General features: G+C 45.6%; 1 protein-coding gene across 1 annotated transcript in view; it reads left to right on the top strand.

The window, feature by feature from the left end:
* LOC127000128 (cell adhesion molecule Dscam2-like) overlaps positions 1 to 7500 on the top strand; it is a 162923-nt gene that overhangs the window by 17895 nt on the left and 137528 nt on the right. The window lies entirely within an intron of this gene.

Genomic DNA, 7500 nt, shown 5'->3' on the forward strand with positions numbered 1-7500 from the left:
CCCCCTTCCCTCCCTCTCCTTATCTCCCTTCCTCCCATTCTCCCTCCATCTCTTTCCATTCCTATCTCTCCTTCCTTCCCTTCCTGAAGAAAAAAAATATATATGTATAGTGTTCGCATATTAATCTTCTATTTTTTTTAATTACAAGGGCAAATATTGACCTTTAGTTGTGTCAAGAGAGAGAGAGAGAGAGAGAGAGAGAGAGAGAGAGAGAGAGACGAAGAGGGACTGTTGGTGAGAAGTGGATTTATTGTCTATAAATAATAAATTAATACCTTCAGGCCAGCCATTAAGCGTTCATGTGAGGCGCGTCAATTATCAGAGAGAGAGAGAGAGAGAGAGAGAGAGAGAGAGAGAGATGGATATGACTTTCCTTTCTTTCATTTCCTGGTAGAGACTTCTTTCTTTTAATCTCCCCTCATCCCCCCCCAACTCCCCCTCCCTCCCTTTTTCTCACTCTCTCTCTCCCTGTCTCTCATTCACTCGCTCTATCTATCTATCTGTCTATCTATCTATTTATCTATCTCGATCTTTATTTATTTTTCACACGTTTTTTTTTGTTTTCTCTCCTCTTCATTTTTCCTTTTTCTCTCTCTTTACTTTTTCTGCTTTTAGTTTGTCTATTTTCCTTCCTTTTCTGTCTGTTTTCCTTCTTTTCCCTTCTCTCTCTCTCTCTCTCTCTCTCTCTCTCTCTCTCTCTCTCTCTCTCTCTCTCTCTCTCTCTCTCTCTCTCTCTCTCTCTCTCTCTCTCTCTCTCTCTCTCTCTCTCTCTCTCTCTCTCTTCCAAAAGTAAGTGTCTCCCACGGGGTTACACATGTCTCCTTGCAAGTGCTTCCTTTCTCTCTCTCTCTCTCTCTCTCTCTCTCTCTCTCTCTCTATCTCTCTCTCTCTCTCTCTCTCTCTCTCTCTCTCTCTCTCTCTCTCTCTCTCTCTCTCTCTCTCTCTCTCTCTCTCTCTCTCTCTCTCTCTCTCTCTCTCTCTCTCTCTCTCTCTCTCTCTCTCTCTCTCTCGGGGGTGGGGTGGGGGGGCTTTAGGTAAGGTCAGGTCATGTACATTTCAAAGGACCTCTCTCTCCCCTGTGCGTGCGTGCGTGTGTGTGTGTGTGTGTGTGTGTAGTGTGTAGTGTGTTTCTATCTGTCTGTCTGTCTGTCTGTCTGTATGTATGTATGCATGTATGTTTGTATGTTTGTATGTGGGTCAAGTTTAGTCTACTACTACTACTACTACTACTACTACTACTACTACTACTACTACTACTACTACTACTTATGCTACTCCTTCCTTCCCTTTCTCCTCTCTCCCACCACACACTTCCCCCTCTTCTCTGCCCTCCTTCCTTCCTTCCCTCCCTCTCTCCCTCCCTCCCTCCCCCTCACCTGTAATCAGCGTGGTGGCGACAGGTTCATCCCTCTCCCTTTTGTTCAGTCTCGCGCCGCCTCATAATTGCTGTTCTTTTCTTCTTCTCTGTTCTGTCGTAACACCTCCGCGCACCACCCTCTTCGTCATCACCGCCTTCCTTCATTAGTTTCTCCTTATATTCTTTTATCAGCCTCCTCCTCCTCTTCTTGTTCTTGTTCTTGTTCTTCTTTTTCTTCTTTGTCTTCTTCTTTTTCTTCTTCTTCTTCTTTTTCTTCTTCTTCTTCTTCTTCTTCTTCTTCTTCTTCTTCTCTTGCTGGTCTTTCGTCTTCGTCCTCTTCTCTTCCTCTTCATTTTCCTCTTTCTCCTTCTCCTTCTTTCTCTTTCTTTTATTATTTTGTGTATGTGTTTGTCCTCTTTTTTTTATTCTCCTTTTCTATCGTTTTCTCTTCTCTTCTCTTCTCTTCTCTTCTCTTCTCTCTTCTTTCCTCTGTTCTCATTTGTCGGTCTTCTTCTTCTTCTTGTTCTTTTTTCTTAATTGTTTTTTTCTTGTTCTTCTTCTCCTTGTCTGTCTTCCTCTTCTTCTCTCCTTTATTTTCACGGTTTTGCTTCCTTCCTTTTTATTTCTTCTCTTTCTTCCTTCATTTCTTCTCATTTCTTTTGCTTCTCTTTTATTCTGTTTTCCTTTTCGTTCTTCTTTTGTCTTCCTTTCCCTTCCCTCCCGTCTCTCTTCTTCCTTTCCGTCCTCCTCCTTCTCCCTCCTCTTCTTTCCTCCTCCTCTCCCCTCTTCCACGTCTTTACTCCTCCATTCCCCTTCTTCTTTCCCTCTTTCCCTTTGATCATCTTTCTTTATATCCTCCCCTCTTCCCCTTCTTCCCTCCCTCCTTCCTCCCTCTCCTTTACCTCCCTCTTTCCTCCCCTTCTTAATCTTTCACCTGTCTGTTTCTCTCCTCTTCTTCCATCCCTCCCCCCCCACCCTCTCTCTTACGTCCTCTCTCCATTCTCTCTCCTCCTCTTCCTCCTTTTCCTCCTCTATTTCCCTCCCTTCTATTTCAGCGTTCGTTCCTCCTTATTCTTTTACTTTTCCGTCCCTCCTTCTCCTCTGTTTCTTTCTCTCTCCTTCATCCTTTTCTTCCTTCCTTTCCTTCCCTTCGTTTTTCCTTACGTTCCAACCATTCCTCCTACTCCTCCGTCCCTCCTTGACACTCTCTCTCTCTCTCTCTCTCTCTCTCTCTCTCTCTCTCTCTCTCTCTCTCTCTCTCTCTCTCTCTCTCTCTCTCTCTCTCTCTCTCTCTCTCTCTCTCTCTCTCTCTCTCTCTCTCTCTCTCTCTCTCTCTCTCTCTCTCTCTCTCTCTCTCTCTCTCTCTCTCTCTCTCTCTCCATCCTTTTCTTCTTTCTTTCCCTCTCCTTTTTTTCTCCCACCGCTTCTTCCACTTCTTCCACTTCTCTTTCCCTCCTTTCCCCCCATCTCTTCAAATTTTCCCTCTTTTCTATAAACCTTTCTCTTCCCTCCACCTATCCACCTCACCACCTTACCTCCACCTCCTCCTCCTATTATTCTCTCCTTCATTTTGTTCTTCCATATCTCCATCATCTTCCTCCTCCTCCTCCTCTTTAAACTTCCAATCCCTCCACGTCTTCCCCCACCTTTTGTCCATTCTTCCCTTTCCCTCTCCTCCTCCCCCTCCTCCCCCTCCCCCCTTCCACCTGTTCCACTGATTAGCTCCGTGTACCTGGTGGGCTCGTTTTTACGCCGTGATTGGGCCGTGCTGAATGTAATTGTGTGTGTGATTGTGTGTGTGTGTGTGTGTGTGTGTGTGTGTGTGTGAGAGAGAGAGAGAGAGAGAGAGAGAGAGAGATGCATTTGGGTTATTGTTGATATTGTTGTTGTTATTATTATTATTATTATTATTATTATTATTATTATTATTATTATTATTATTATTATTATTATTATTATTATTATTATTATTATTATTATTATTATTATTATTATCGTTATTGTTATTATCATTCTTGAAGGACGTTTTTTTTGTATCAGTTTTCTTAAGCAAAGAGTAGGAGAGAGAGAGAGGGTGAGAGAGATTGCAGGTGGAGGAGGGGCAAGGGGGGCAGGTGAGGGGAGGGGGGCTTTACTGTTAAGGGGGTGGGTAGAGAGAGTGTGGGGCGGGGAGATGGGATGAGGGGTGCAGGAGGGGCGTGGAGGGGGGAGGGGGTGGAATGGGGGAGGGAGGCTTTACTGTCTTAGGGAGGGGGGTGAGAGAGTGAGGGAAGCAGGGAATTGGGGCTTTAATATATAGGGTAGGGGGTAGGGGGAGTGGGTGAAGGGGGGTAAGGGAGAGTGAGGGGGTGAGGGGGGTAGGGTGAGGGGGGGCGTTAGGTAATTGTTCACCCCCCCCCTTCGCTTAGTCTGTCTGTATCCTGATCACCGTCTGGATTGGAAAGAAATGGAAGGACTCACGTTCTTGGATCTGGGCAGCTTTCTCCTCATCTCCTTTCTCTCTCTCTCTCTCTCTCTCTCTCTCTCTCTCTCTCTCTCTCTCTCTCTCTCTCTCTCTCTCTCTCTCTCTCTCTCTCTCTCTCTCTCTCTCTCTCTCTCTCTCTCTCTCTCTCTCTCTCTCTCTCATCTTCACAGTATCCTATAAACTGTATCCTATTGCTCCTCTTCCTCCTCTTCCTCTTCCTCTTCCTCTTCCTCCCTCTTCTCTCCTTTTCATCCTCTTCTTCTTGCTCCTTTTTCTTTTTCTTTTTTCTCCTCTGTCTCCTTCTTATCCTTTCTCTTCGGCGTTCTTTTTATTTTTTTTTAATTTTCCAGGTCATCTTCCTTCTCACTTTTCTTCTCCTTCTCCTCTTTCCCTTCTTCTCTTTCCTCCTCCTCCTCCTCCTCCTCCTCCTCCTCCTCCTCCTCCTCCTCCTCCTTCTCCTTCTCCTCTTTCCCCTCTCTTTCCTCGTTCTCATCTTCCACCTCTTTTTCATTTTCAGGCTTCTCTTCCTCTTCTTCCTCCTCCATCTCCTCCTCTTCCTCCTCCTCATCCTCCTCCTCTTCTTCCTCTTCCTCCTCCTCCTCCTCCTCCGTCAATCCTCTTCATCCGCATGACTGATTCATTTCCTCTGGTCCTCCTCCTCCTCTTACCCCTCCTCCTCCTCCTCCTCCTCTTCCTCTTCATTCTCCTCCTTTTTCTCCTCCTTCTTCTTATGTTTCAATTTTGCAGAAAACAAAAAAAGAAAAGAAGAAAAAAAGAAGAAAAAGAAGAAAATAATGTCAAGGAATTCTCGTTCATTGTATTCCATTGTGACGGAAAGAGAGAGAGAGAGAGAGAGGGAGAGGGAGAGGGAGAGGGAGAGAGAGAGAGCAATATCACCGCGCCGGAGTTAGAGAAAAGCCAATAAAAGTCTTCAATATGTTTGTTCGGATTCTGTTTTCTTTGAAGGCTCTTTGCGAACGCTTCTTGGATCTCCCTCATGGATAAAGCGGCAGCCTTGATCCCTAACCTCCCTCCACCCCATCCATCCACCCCTCCAGTTTTTCCCTCCACTTCACCCGTTAATCCTTTCCTTCCACTTTGTCACTTCTTCCACTTTTCTCTTTCTGTGTTTCACTCTTTTCTCACCTCCACCTCTTCCCTCCACCCTTTCTCTCCAACCCTTCTCTCCAACCCTTCCCTCCACATTTCCCCTTCATTCCACCCCTTCGTCCTTACCCTTTATTTTTTTTCTTCCTGACTGCCCTTTACTTTTTCCATATCCCCTTTCACTTTTCTTTCCTCTCTTCCACCCTTCCCTCCACCCTTCCCTCCAGTATTTCCCTCCACCTTTTCCCTCCACTCCGCCCCTTAATCCTTTCCTTCCACTTCTTTCTCACATCCCTCCACTTCTTCCTTACTGTCTTTCACCCTTTCGTTCCCTCCACCTCTCTCCTCCACCCCTCCAATTTTTCCCTCCACCTTTTCCCTCCACTTCACCTTTTAATCCTCTCCTTCCACTTCTTTCTTATTCCCTTTCACTTCTTTTTTTTTCCTTATTGCCTTTCCCTCCACCCCGTCACCTCCACCCCTTCCCTCCACCCTTTCCCTTCTCTCCACCACTTAATCCTTTCCCTCCACTTCTTAAAACTTTCCCTGCTTTTCTTTTTCCTTACTGCCCTTCACTCCTCTCTTGTTTTCATCCTTCTCTCCACCCCGTCACCTCCACCCCTTCCCTCCACCCCTTCCCTCCACCTTTTCCTTCCATTTCTTTCTTACTACCCTACACTTCCTCGTCTTACCTCCCCCCCCCCCCCCGTCCGCTGAAGGCTGTTGATAAGGACACATGAGTTGGCTATTCAATGTTTGGGGCTGTCACGGAAACCCGGGGCTATTATGAGACCTCCATAATGGTTTAAATGGGCTGATAAATGATGCTGAATAGTGACTGGGGGCTGATGGCAAGGACAGGGGCTACTTTGGTCATTGCTACGTGGTGAGGGCTACGTAAGGGGCTGATGGTAGTTAAGGGATGTAGGTTAATGGTAAGGGAAAAGGGCTAGACCATTACTACATGTCGGAGGTTAAGGGATAATAGTTAAGAGTTGCATTCTAATGGGAAGGACTGAGAGTTAGGGCTATTTAAGCGGGTAGTGGTCTTAAGGGATGGGGACTAATGATAATGGGGACTAATGATAATGGGGTTAGGGCTATTTAAAACGGTAATGGTAGTTAAGGGGTATGTTCTAATGGTAAAGGTAGGGGACTAGGGCTACTTAAGGGGCTAATGGTCGTTAAGGGTAAGCTAACGGTAAGGGCAGAGAGCTAGACTACTACTACTACTACTACTACTACTACTACTACTACTATTGCTGCTGCTGCTACCATTACCACTACGTCCTAAGGGTTACCTAAGGGTGCTAATGGGTTCGTACCTCTCCCAGGTGTTCCTTAATTAGCAATCAACTCCCCGCTACTTTCTCTCCATCAAGGTTACGTTTTTTTCTTTCCTTCTCTCCCTTTCTCCGTCTCTTGCTCTCGGTGTTAACTCTATTTATCTCTTTTCTCTCTCTTCTTCTTTCTCTCCCTTTCCCTTCTCTCCCTCTTTCCTCCTTCTCTTCCTCCCTCTCCTCTCTACCTGTATCTCTGTTTTTTCTTTCTTCCTTTTTCTTGTTCATGTTTTCGTTTTCGTTCTTTTATTTTCGTTCTTATTCTTCTTGTTCTTCTTTCTTTCTTAAATTTTCTCTCTTCTCTCCCATTCTCCTTCCCTCCTTTTCCTTCTTACTTCTTCCTATCTCTCTTCTTTCCCTTTCTCTCTTTATTTCCTTCCTTCCTTTTCTTTTTCTACTTGTATTTGTTTTTGTTTTTTGTTCTTTCTTTCCTTCTCCCTCCATCCTTCTTTCCTCCTTCCTTCTTCCCTCCCTCTGTCTCTCCTTCCTCTCCCTCCATCCTTCCCTCTTTCCTCCTTCTTTCCTCCCCTCCTTAGAAGTGCCGCAGTCCCTAAGGAATCCTCATACTCTCTCTCTCTCTCTCTCTCTCTCTCTCTCTCTCTCTCTCTCTCTCTCTCTCTCTCTCTCTCTCTCTCTCTCTCTCTCTCTCTCTCTCTCTCTCTCTCTCTCTCTCTCTCTCTCTCTCTCTCTCTCTCTCTCTCTCTCAGAACAACATAAGAACGCACGAGAGAGAGAGAGAGAGCTCTGGCGGTATCTCTCCTTCTCGGATTCGATTTTGATGTGATGAGGTCAGAGAGAGAGAGAGAGAGGGAGAGAGGGAGGATGGAGATAAAAGCCAACATAAAAAATGATCTGTTTTGATGGCGATGATATTGGTGGTGGTAGTGGTGGTGGTGAGGGGGGAGGGAGGATGGTGGTGATATTGTTAATTGCTGGTGTTAAAGTAATGGTGTTGCAAGTGGTGTTGGTGGTTAGGATGACGGATGTAGTAGTAGTAGTAGCAGTAGTAGTAGTAGCAGTAGTGGTGGTGGTGGTGGTGGTGATGGTGACGGGGAAAATCCTGCTGCTATTACCACTACTACTACTACTACTACTACTACTACTACTACTACTACTACTACTACTACTACTACTACGCACAATGGCAGCAATGAATCTAATGGGAACGGTTATGGAAGCAAGACTGATGGTAATGGTGGTGATCTTAGTAATGGTAACCGTGGTGGTAGTGA

This window comes from Eriocheir sinensis, chromosome 2 (assembly GCF_024679095.1).
Source record: "Eriocheir sinensis breed Jianghai 21 chromosome 2, ASM2467909v1, whole genome shotgun sequence".
Lineage (NCBI taxonomy): Eukaryota > Metazoa > Arthropoda > Malacostraca > Decapoda > Varunidae > Eriocheir > Eriocheir sinensis.